General features: G+C 39.1%; 2 non-coding genes across 2 annotated transcripts; both read right to left on the minus strand.

The window, feature by feature from the left end:
* Positions 1-722: 722 nt before the first annotated feature.
* LOC120266213 lies at positions 723-828 on the minus strand. Its single transcript, XR_005538055.1, has one exon. It is a non-coding gene; the product is annotated as a small nucleolar RNA R71 (small nucleolar RNA).
* A 2,168-nt stretch (positions 829-2,996) lies between these two features.
* LOC120266235 lies at positions 2,997-3,102 on the minus strand. Its single transcript, XR_005538077.1, has one exon. It is a non-coding gene; the product is annotated as a small nucleolar RNA R71 (small nucleolar RNA).
* Positions 3,103-12,475: the final 9,373 nt, after the last annotated feature.

The raw sequence follows: 12,475 nt of genomic DNA on the forward strand, positions 1-12,475 counted from the left end.
ATTAATTCAATTGACACATACGCTTGCATGTGTATTCCACATTTAATCAAGTTTTTACCGCCATTGCCAAGGACTAGATATATTTATAATACTCTTATTTGTTATACTAGCTATTTTTTTTCTTTTATTTCTTTTATTTACAGCTATTTCTTTCTTTTTGTATTATGATTTTTAGTTATGGATTGTTATTGATCTTATCTCTTTTTGTTAAACATTTAGCAGTTTGTGCATGACCTGATCAAGCACATCAAGACTTGTTGAGCAAGATTAAAAAATGAAGAGGACATTGCATAGGAGAGTAAGACAATTGGTTCAAGACTCTGAGGGTACAAAATCAGTAAACATGGCCGAAGAAAGAAGGACAATGAAGTACTTTGGTTGACCATGGTAGACCCACAGTAGACAACACCCAATCAAGCATAGTAAGACCTCTTATTTCGGTCACTATATTTGGACTCAAGCCGACCTTCATCCAAATGGTCCAACAATCATGTTCATTTTATGGCTTACCAGATGAAGATCCTAATGCACACTTAAGCACTTTCTTTGAAGTTTATGATATGTTGAAGCCAAATGGGGTTTCCAACAATGCTATCCATTTGAGGGTCTTTCCATTTTCATTTAAGTCAAAGGCTAAGGAGTTGTTGCAAACACTTCCTAGGGCTTTAGTCGCCACTTTGGATCAGTTGGCTAAGCTTCCGTTTCCACTGGGGAGGACAACAAAGCTTTGGCATAACATAGCATCTTTTACTAACAAAATAGGGAGACACTCTATGAAGCTTGGGAGAGATACAAGGACCTTTTGAGGTATTTCCCACAACACGGTTTACTGGGTTGCATAGAGGTTCAATGCTTCTACAAAGGATTGACCCAAAGCGTTCATGATAAGTGCTTGAGTAAACATATTTTTATATATGTTTTACATGCATTGAGCATCATTTTTACCATGGTTTATGTTTCATATTGTGTATTTGGTGTTCTTTTATGCATATACGTTGTGAATGCCTTGAAGAGTAAAAAGGAAGCAAAGATAGGCTATAAAGACACAATGTTGGGAGTTCTTGTTCAATTCAAGGACCAAGACACGAGAGGAGTTCATAAACATGGAGATGTGTGCCAACTTCCAAGAAGATTCAAGTCAATTCACTAGTTGGAAGGGCACAAAGGCAGCCACATCTTCATGTTCCTTTTCTTTGTGAAGATTGCAAGACCTCTCAAAGATATGTTGATGAAGAAAAGTTTTATAGCCTACCACATGGACGTGTGCCCGGACATGCAGCCTCAAGAGAAGAGTGTTTGGATCGCGGTTTTGGGCTTTTGGGCTTTAAATAGGCCATTTACCCTATTTTGGAGGGACTTTTGGCAAGGGTTTTTGCGTGCACTTTGAAGACAAATTTAAGGGGGTTTTACTTCATGGTTTTCATTGCTTTTCATTGAAATAATCATTGTTTTGTAACTTGCTCCATGGAGGGCTAAATCTTAGTAGGTATTTAGGCATGTGAACCCTAGGATCTGTGCTTTTGTAATGATTTGCTTTATGTTTCTATTCAATCCGAGTTGATTTGAGTTTTAATCTTGTATTCCCATTGCTTGCTTGTTTAATTAATCGTTGTGGTTGATTGGATTCGCTTGATTTGTTACTTTGATGTGAGAGAGGTCTCCATTAGAGTTAGAACTTCAAGGTTAAAGAGGGTTGAGAGGGTGAGTCATGAGATAGTAGAGTATCCCCTTTCCCTTCCGATTGAGTGTTTCCGATCTCCGTATTTCCTAAACTCTATGCAACCATATTTGGTGTGAGGCGTGAGATTGAGAGATTTCTCCGCCGGGACCTTGTAGGGGGTTAGAGATCTTTCGCCGGGAATTAGGGTTGGATCTATCTTTAGGAATCAGTTTCACTCTTAGGTGTCCCTAGAGCGTATTGCGGTCATATGGGGTGTGAGGTGTTGAGATTGAGTGATTTCTCCGCCGGGACCTTATAGGGGACTAGTACCGGTGGCTTGGAGGCAAGGGCCGGTTGTTCTTGGATTACCTCGACTCATTAGACTCGGTTTAGAAGCATTTAGTGAATTATGAGCTTCATGTTAGATCCTAGGGGGAGCATTGCCCGGGTACCTCATCTTTATTGATTGAGATTTCCTTTACTTGTTTATTAATTCTCTTGCAATTAGTTCATTTCATCACATCCATTGATTTCGACTAGATAACTAAGAATTGGTTAATACTAATACTTCCGTTCCCTATGGATTCGACTACCCACTCACCAGGGTAATTATTACTTCGACACCCGTGCACTTGAGGTTTACACGCATATTAGGGCGTGTCAAGTTTTTGGCGCCGTTGCCGGGGAACGGGATATTAGGAACACTAGGACTTGGTTACTTTAGTCATTCACGTTTTTATTTACTATTTCCACTTCATACTTATCTCTTTCGCCGTTCTTATTGTTTCTTTTCGTTGATTTCAGCTACAGGATATGACCCGAGGGAACCCTTCGACATTGGTTGAAGATGATCCTGAAATTGAGCGAGGAATTCGTAGAAGGGGTAAGGAACCTGTTCAGGAACAAAATTTTCCAGCTGAGATAGAGGTTGAAGAATCTGAAAATATGGCCGAACAAGGGAGGCAACCAAGGACACTTTCAGATTTTGCTAGGCCTACAATTCGTGAGACACAATCGAGCATTGTTAGGCCACCGGTAGCAACCCAGAATTTTGAGTTAAAGCCGGGTTTTATTCAAATGGTTCAACAGTCCGCACAATTTAATGGGTTAGCGGATGAAAACCCAAACAATCATATTGAGAGTTTCCTTGAAGTTTACGATATGTTGAAGATCAATGGGGTTTCGGATGATGAAATTCGTTTGAGGGCTTTTCCATTCTCATTAAAGGAGAGAGCCAAACAATGGCTCCATTCATTGCCAAGAGCCTCGATTACAACATGGAACGAAATGGCCGAGGCTTTCCTTGCAAGGTATTTTCCTCCGGGGAAATCGGCAAAACTTCATAATGAGATATCATCATTTGTTTAAATGGAGCTTGAATCGTTATTTGAGACTTGGGAACAATTCAAGGACCTCTTGCGGAAGTGTCCACAACATGGGTTCCCCGAGTGGATGGTTATTCAATCATTATACAATGGGTTGAACTCGAATAGAAAACAACTTCTTGATGCCGCCGCAGGAGGAACATTGGGAAACAAGACTCCCGAAGAAGCCCGACAATTGATTGAGGAAATGGGTTTGAATAGCTACCAATGGAATACAAGAGAAAAGAAGAAAGTGGTCGGACTCCATGAGATCGACGCGGTTACATCCTTGGCAGCCCAAGTAGAAGCATTGAGCAAGAAATTGGACACGTTGACTTCATCAAAGGTAGCTGCAATCACAAGTTGTGATGGTTGTGGGGGCTCACATATGCCGTCGGATTGTCCTATCTCGATTACAACTTCAGCCGCAAGTGAACAAGTAGATTTTGTGGGCAATTCAGGAAGAGGATAAGGTAATCCGTATAGCAACACCTACAACCAAGGGTGGAGGAACCACCCAAATCTCTCGTAGGGCAATCAAGGGTAGCAAAAGACCACTGCCCCACCTGGGTTTCAGTAAACATCTTTGATTCCAGAGAGAGTTTCAGAATTAGAAAGGGTTTTATCAAAGTTTATTCAATCAACCGACACAAGGTTCCAAAACATAGAGGCAACACTCCGCAATCATACCGCTTCTTTACATAATTTGGAGAATCAAGTTGGACAAATAGCGAAGTCATTGGCGGAGAGACCTTTAGGGAGCCTACCAAGTAACACCGAGACTAACCCAATGGAGAAAGTGAAAGTGATCACTTTGAGAAGTGGTCGAGAGCTCCAGAAGAGCTCACTACTGAGAAAAATTCTGAAATTCTTCAAGCTAAAACCCCCACTGGGAAGACTGCTGAATTTCCTCAAGAACTGCCAAATGATAAGGTGCAAGATAACAAGAAGTGGCCAGCTACGTCACTTCCTTCATATACTCCAAGGATCCCTTATCCGGCGTGTTTGAAGAAAGACCAAGTTGATGTGCAAAACAGGAAATTTTTGGATCTATTCAAACAGTTACACATTAACATTCCCTTTGTAGAGGCGTTATCTCAAATGCCTCGTTATGCAAAGTTCTTGAAGGACCTCTTAACCAACAAGAGGAAGATGGAAGAAAGTGTGGCTGTGGTGTTAGAAGGGAATTGTTCGGCAATGCTTCAGAAGAATCTCCCAAACAAAATGAAAAATCCGGGATGCTTTATCATACCTTGTGCAATCGGAGGTTTGGGGGAAGAAAAAGCTTTGGCCGATTCGGGAGCTAGTATTAATGTCATGCCGTACACATTGTTTTGAGAAATTGGGGTTAGGAGAGCCAAGGCCAACCCGCATGACTTTACAGCTGGCCGATCGCTCCGTTCATCATCCTCGAGGTATAATTGAAGATGTTTTGGTAAAGGTTGACAAGTATATTTTTCCTGCAGATTTTGTTGTGTTAGATGTCAATGAAGATGCGGAGGTTCCATTAATTCTCTTGAAAAAAAGATGAGATTTCTGATGAGTATATGCAGGAATTTCTCAATCCATATCCATATAAGGTGTGGCCGGACATTGAGGAGGAGGATACAACCAATTGTGAAAAACAAGTCCTTAATGAGCAACCTCAAGGAGGATTTTTGAAACAAATTTTTCGCCGAGTCAAGAGGTCGACACGTCGCCACCGAAAGTATTCCAACACATTAGGGGACAAGCACACAAAGGAAGAGCGCGACATTCCCTCATTCGGTAACATAGTTAACAATTTCTCCCTGAGTATGAAGAACTTCTGTCCATCATGTGTGGAGGTCGCTACGAAAGAGGTTTTTCATCTTTATGAGCCACCATAAGGTAAAAACAGGTACGTCAAGCTAAGTGACGTTAAACAAGCGCTTCTTGGGAGGCAACCCAAGCTTTTAATTACTTTTTAGACTGAAAATTTAAATTCTGCAGAAATAAATTCATGAGTGTGTGTCTTGATTAATTTTGTTGATCGCTGGTGTTTTCGTGAATTTTTTTTTTCGGTGATTTGAATTGTTGTTTATGTGTATAACATGGTTTAGGGTGAATTTGATGTTTAATGTTGAAAAATTGGTGTTAATTTGGAGTTTCAGGCACTTTCTGGACTGTCTGCAGAAATTTTGCAGTCCACACGGCCACGTGGAATTTTCAAGCGGTCATGTACAGTACCAACGCGGGGGTGTGGAAAATCCACACCCCCATGTGCCTATAAGAATATGAAGGGGTACTATTCATCATCTTCTATTTTCAAAGAACCCTTTCATCTTCCACATTCCATTCTTATAAAACTCAAGTTTTGATCTCTAAAACCAATTGTTTTCAACTTTTTGGAGGATTAGAGGTAATTTGCCGGAGTTTACACCAAGTTTTCTTCCCCTATTTGCTCCGGTAAGCCTTCACCCCTTTCCACCCTTTCCATGTTCTTCAAGGTCATTTTCATGGAGTTTTCATGGTATTTTTATGGTAGTTCTCATAGGGAATCATGCTAGACACTTGTTCAATGTATGAGAATGATTTGTATGAGGCGTAGGAGCCAAACTCCCCCGAAAACCCCAGAGTCCGGCGTCCACGTGATCGCGCAGCTTGCCCACGCGACCGCGTGGGCTGGCCGCAGGGCCACGCGGGCGCGTGAGCCCTTGGCTGAGAGCCGCGCGCCCAACCATGTGACCACGCGCCCAGCCATGCGACCGCGTGGCCTGGGCGGCAGCGTGCCCGGGGCGACCATGCGATTGCGTGGGCGGGGCGGCTGCGAGCCGCGGCTGCCAGCAAGCGCGCCCGGGCGATCACGCGCGCCCATGCGCGCGTGGCGCGTGGCGCGTGGCGCGGCGGCCGCGTGGGTCGCTCGGCCGAGCGGATTACGCCCGCGCGTGCGCGTGGGTCGCTCGGCGAGCCGAGCAAGCGCCCACGTGGGCGCGTGGTTGTCCCACACGCCCGCGTGGGCTGGAACAAAGGCTAGTTGGCCCTGTTTTTTACCCGGCTTGCTGTTCTTGCGCATATGGTGCCCAGTTTCACTATATTCATGCCGAACTGATGTTTTTAAGTGCTTTCTTCGCAGATTATGCCACCACGGAGCAAGAGGTTAGCCCAGAAATGTTCTCACCATGATAGGGAGCTGACCCCACCACTGGTAATCAAATTTCCTGACCCCGTTCATCAGCAGCGGTTTGAGCGTCTCCAGCACCTGAAGATTGGACAGTCGCGCTTTATCGACTGGGATGCACTAGAGAACATTGGTCTTGCTGAGGAGGTCAGAGCACTTATTAGTGTTGGGGGTTGGGACCGATTATTCTCCATTCAGGAGCTCGTCAGGCGAGATATCACCTTGGAAGTTCTTGCCTCATTTTCTTTTGATCGTGACACAGTTGATATCAGTTTTGACGTTTCCAATGCCATTCGTTTCCGCGCTTTTGGTCAGCCACATAGGATGTCTTTGACCCTAGTTCTTGATATATCTCGGATTGTACTATCAGAACTATGCTGATACTATCTAGTACACTGAGCTCCTCACCGATTATCCTCATAATCTCACTCCAGGCCAGGTCTTCCATGATCTATTCGATGGTTGTCAGTATTCCGCGGGCCAGTCTAAGGCCTCATTACTTACTCGACCGGCGCACAGGTACATCCATGCTGTTCTTAGCAGGTCCGTGACAGGTCGGGGGGATGGTACTGGTTCACTTCGCAGGATAGATCTTTTGTACCTCCACTCCATGGTCCATGGAGTCCCTCTACACTTAGGATATGTGGTTGCCGACTACTTTCGTCATCAGAGTGAATATTTGCGATTGGGAGCATTGTTTGTAGGACCCTACATCACTCTTCTTATGTTCAAGATGGGTCTTATCCGCTCGGTCAGAGGCGAGGAGAGAGTCAGTAGTCCGGCACCATTAGGTTTGGCTACTCTCCGTTTGATGGCCATTGTGAGACGTACAGGCTCGGGCGGATATGCACTAGTAGAATCGTCAGCTGGGGACGATGAGAAGCCTCCTGAGGCTACAGAGGCACCACCTGCAGCCGAGCCCATAGTCACCGAGGCAGCTCCGATAGCATCAACCGATCTTGAGTCATCTTCCCTTCGAGTTCACGAGCGTTTGGCTCGACTCGAGGCTGTCGTTGCGACCATCCTTGAGAACCAGGCACGGATATTGGAGCGTCTTGATCATATTCAGCAGACTCTTGACGAGAAGGTCTCATCTGCTTCTGTGCCAGCACCAGCACCTGCTCCAGATACTGACGCTTGAGGCGTCACACTCATGAGACTGTTATTTTAGTTTCTTGCTCTTAGTTGCTTTGTTAGTAGTATTTAGACTTTTGTACTCATAAAGGCTTCACCTTCTGAGAGTTATCTTCTTGTCTTTCTTTTGTGCGAGTATATGCTCTATTATGTTATTTGTCTGAACTCGTATTTTCTTTTATATTTTGTTGAGCTTCACTGAACCCCTTATATTCCGTGCAGATGGCCTTGAGAGTGATGTTGATGGTGAACATTATCTCTATATTCTCATTTATTCCTTTCTCTTTTTTATGAGAGCTTGTAATAGATTTGTAACAACCTCCTCAGATGCATAATAACAAACATCTCATATGAAATTCACTCTCCACTCTCTTAATATTGTACCCTATAACAACCCATGCCTCAAATTACATATTGATTCCTAACAACATTCATAATTAACCCATTACAAAATCACAACTACATTGATTACCACGTTCTTGTGTTGTCTAGTCTGTTAGTTGAGCAGTTAGGATTAGTTTACCCTTTGGTAGGATCAACTTCGAAGTGTGGCTATATCTGACAAGTAGCAGTTATGAGTGATTTCCAAGAAGAAATTCATTCTCTCAAAAGTAAATGGCATAGTATCATATGCCATCATGAGTAGGTGAAATTAGAAGACTTTGGGCAAGGTAGTCAAACTAATCATGTGAGACACGAAGGGTAGTTTGGTAATCTTACTCTATTATGGTTATTTACATATGATTGAGTTTGGTGAGTTTGACGATTTCCATGACTCTCACTTAGTTGGGATAGAAGAACGAAGGGTTTTTACACACATAGTAATCATAACCATAAAGGTTTGTAATGATCTACTCAGTTGTATTTGATTTGGCTACAAGTGGGGCCACGGGGTTGGCAATGTATCCCCCACACCCTTTAGTTCCTCCCATTGCCAATTGAAATTAAGAATCGGTATTATTTTGAGTGTACGATTAAAATTATTATTTTATAATTTTAATTCGTGGGATGAAGTGAAATTGTAAATTGGGCTAGAGTTTTATCTTAAGATTAAATTTTGATTAATTTTGATGGAGTTGAATAATTAATCAAAATAATAAGGGCTTGAAGACAAAAGTTATTTAGTTGCTTTATGACTCATATTTATGTCTAGACTTCATGATAGAATAATGTTTCTCATGTTTTAAAAAGTTTATATAAATACGACTCCTCTCTAATCATTGACACACAATTCTATTCTCTTGTGAGATTATTCCCTAATATTTCTTTCTCTAGCTCTAATCTTAGCAGCATTTTTAGAAAAGAAAAGGAGATTATTTTTTAATTTCGGCATGCGATCTAAAGGTGTGGGATCTTTGTTCGACTCTAAAAGATCTAGGATGATCCGAGTAACAAATTGGACACATCAAAGATAACATTTTTCGATTAATGTATTTAATTAAAAGAAAATAAATTAGGTGTTTATTAAATCTTGTAGTTGATATTAAGAAATTTCTCTCACTACCGTATGCATCGATTTTTATTTATATAATTTTTGCAATGTTTTTCTAATAGGTGAGTGTATACCTAGCTTAGTAACTACTAATCGATCATTGCGATTATCAGTCGAAAGCAATCTATTATGAGTGCGATCGATGAATGGTTAGTCCAGATTATTAGATGGTTATTTATCATTTTAGTTAAAGAACCTATTAGGTCCGCAATCTCTTACGGACATCTAGATTAAAACTAACAATCTGATCATAGCACTTATCAGGTTGGCAATCTCTTATGAGTTCGATGGTTGAATGGCTAGTCCGGATTATTAAATGGTTGCTTATCATTTTTCGGTTAAAGAACTTATTAGGGTCCGCAATCTATTACGAGTTCGAGAACGAGATGGTAATTTATCAATTCATTTAGAGTATCTATCAAATAGCTAATCTCTTATGATTTTGATGATTAGATGGCATGTAACCTTTTAAAAATAAGCATTGTCATTAAGGTATAATACCTTAGTTGGTCCCTGTACTTTTCTATCTCTTTCCTTTTGGTCCCTCTACTCAGAAATGCTTCCGACTAGTCCCTCTCTTTTTGAAAATGTGCTCTTAGTTAAAAATGCTCAACCCGGGTCCCTCTACTTTTTAAAAATGTGCCTACTTAGTCCCTTTAGGTGGGCACGTTTTTTAAAAAGTGAAAGGGCTGAATGAAGCTGTCTAACAAGTGAAGCAGCATTTTCAAAAGTAAAAGGACTAGTCGGGAGCATTTTGAAATAGAGGGACCAAAAAGAAGAGAGAAAAATCTGAGACTATCTCAATGATTATACCCATCTATCTTGCTCATTTCTATTTTTCTTTTCTTTTTAAAAAGCTTAAAAAATAAAATAAGCATCTTTTTTGGTGTTATAAAAATAAAAAAACGATTTGATGTGGATTTGATGTTTGCAACTGCAAGGACTTCAATGAAAATGTAAATAAAAATTGGGATCTATTGGCCATTGAAAAGTCAACTCTTTTTGGTCACTATGAAACTATTTTGTGCCGTAGAGAAATTTTCTCTTATTTGCATCTTTATTTAATTTATAATATTATATTTTTCTATTTCTTATGCAAAATTTTGATTTTAAATTAGTGGATTTATGGATTTTTCCGTAATTTTTAAATAATGATATTAAAAATCTAAAATCATTATACATCTATTAAATTAGATGGATTATTAAAATTTGTTATTGTTTGAAAATTTCAACATAGAGGAGCATGGCCATGTAACTAGGCCCACTGGCCTCGAACCAAAACCGTCCCAACCTACGGAGCCTACCCACCTGGGTAGGTTGCCTTGACATACCAACATGGTCCATTGCCTCTAAACAAGCGCACCAGGCTAAATTCATCGGTTCACATGCCAGTCAATGAGTTTTATTATTTTTTATAAGTACTACAAAATATAATTTTAAAAAATAACATAAAATATAAAAAATTACAGCCATTTGCTCTTTTACTGACTTATCTCAAGACTCATTAACAATTAGTGAGAAGTTACTATCACCAATTTCATTAACTATTTCTAATGTTGTTTCTGTTACGGATGCATTCACTAACTATTTTTCTATCAAAGGAGAAGTTAATTGATTATTCTCATGAGCATTTTCATTAATAACACTCCTACTCTTCTCAACCTTTTTACATACCAATTAAATATCTGTAGAAAGTTCGCTGTATTTTTAGAACTATAAGACTCATCATGACCACGGAAAGCATAACCTTGTGCAAAAATAATTTAAACAACATCCAAAATAGCTATCAACTAAAAGCAATAATCAATCTCCATTTGACGACCATGAGAAACTAACACATGTGGCACACTTTGTCTTTGATTTTTAAAATTATCACAATGTTGTCTAGCATCATTGCGTGCATTGTTCAATAGACCTACATGTTGATTAAAAGCTTCAGGTGCTCTCCTCAAATTAATATATCCGTGTCTTGTAGAAATATCATTTACACCTTCATTTCTATCTTGCTTGAAAAGATAACAATAAAAGCAATAGGTTTCTTCTTTTGCCACATTATATTCCAAGCAATCAAACTTCTAAAACCATGCATTTTAAAAGCCCCACATTTATTTCCTTTGCGGTTTTGTAGGAAAGTTATATCTAAATGGCTAACACAGACATTTTAATAAATACACCCTCCAAACTTGATCTCGAATCCCCACATCATACTCTTCAACTAGTTTTGGAAGTCTAGGATCAACAATGACATCATTTGGACTAAAGTCAACATGAATTCTTTCTTGTGTTATAATGCTTGCTTCAAAAGAAACATGTGTTCTCGGTTCATTACGTTTTGGTTTTGGTGTAAAAAGCCTCTCCATATCTACATAATTAACCATTAACAAAACTAACAATTAAGAACTAAACTAACAAATAATGCAATTTTAAAACAACTTGACACAATTCACAATTTAATTCAATATTTGATACAACAATTATTTAAAAAATAATTTAATGAATAATCTAAATTTTCACAACAATCAACTAAACAAATATCTATCAATTTTTCTTTAAAAAAAATTTTCATAAAAAAAATCAATCAGACAAAAATATTTTGCAATAAATTATTTAATAAATAATTAAACAATCAAATTAAAATAGGTATATAAAAACACACACAAATCTCTATAATGAAAGATAAAATATAAATTTAGAAAAGATTTAATAAATAGAAAAAACTCACCCATCAATGGAATCTGCAAATATAAACTTCATTAATGGTGTGTTTGTTTTGGTGAATTTGAAAATTCAGTGTAGTTGGAATTACAAAGTTTCTCAAAATACCTTGTTTGGTTTGATGGATTTAAAAAGTTAGCTGGATTTGGAACTACTCATCTACTGTGTGTGGGTGAATTTGGAACTACGCCAAAATTGAGCGCAGTTCCAAATACTGAACTTGAGACTTCTTCACATGGGGTTTGACTGGATTTGGAATCTTCATCATGTGAGACTTTCTTGTAGAGTGACTGAATTCTCGTCACCACTTTCCCATTTCCAGCTCCTTCTCCTCTCTTCACTCTTTAGATCTCAAAGCATTATTCTTGTGCTTCATCAACCTCCAACAGACCCAGGTTCTTCATTAATATTCTATCTTTTTTTCACCATCTTGTTGTGCTCACTGCTGGTCGTTGATGATGATCTTTTCCAACTTTTGCCATTGTTGTGTTAAATTGTTGTTGCTTTAGATTTATTTATATCATTATTTAGAGTGAAACTTGTAAGGGTGGACATTTTGGTTTGAAGAACTAGGTAAAGGAGATGTATCATGAACATGGGTGGTTTGATTTTTAGATTTCTTTTGTTCATGATGATGTGTTATAGATTGGGTTGAATAATTTGTCAACCATTGGAGTTTAGATGAGAACTAGCTTGATTTTCAAAAATCATGGCTTTTTTCATGAAAAATAGTTTCATTGGAATGACTTGTATGTATTTCAGAAAATACATGTTTTTTTTAGAAAATAAAAAAATATTTTTGTCAACCATTGGCATGACTTACATGCATGACTTGTATGCATTTCATGAACATGGGCAGTTTGCTTTCTTTGTTCATGTTTGATTAGGTAATTAATTAAGTTAAGGGTTTTAAACTTTGTCAGAACAAATGCACGTTTAGATGTAGTATTTGTATTCATTTTTTTTAACGA

Source organism: Dioscorea cayenensis, chromosome 7, assembly GCF_009730915.1.
Source record: "Dioscorea cayenensis subsp. rotundata cultivar TDr96_F1 chromosome 7, TDr96_F1_v2_PseudoChromosome.rev07_lg8_w22 25.fasta, whole genome shotgun sequence".
Classification (NCBI taxonomy): domain Eukaryota; kingdom Viridiplantae; phylum Streptophyta; class Magnoliopsida; order Dioscoreales; family Dioscoreaceae; genus Dioscorea; species Dioscorea cayenensis.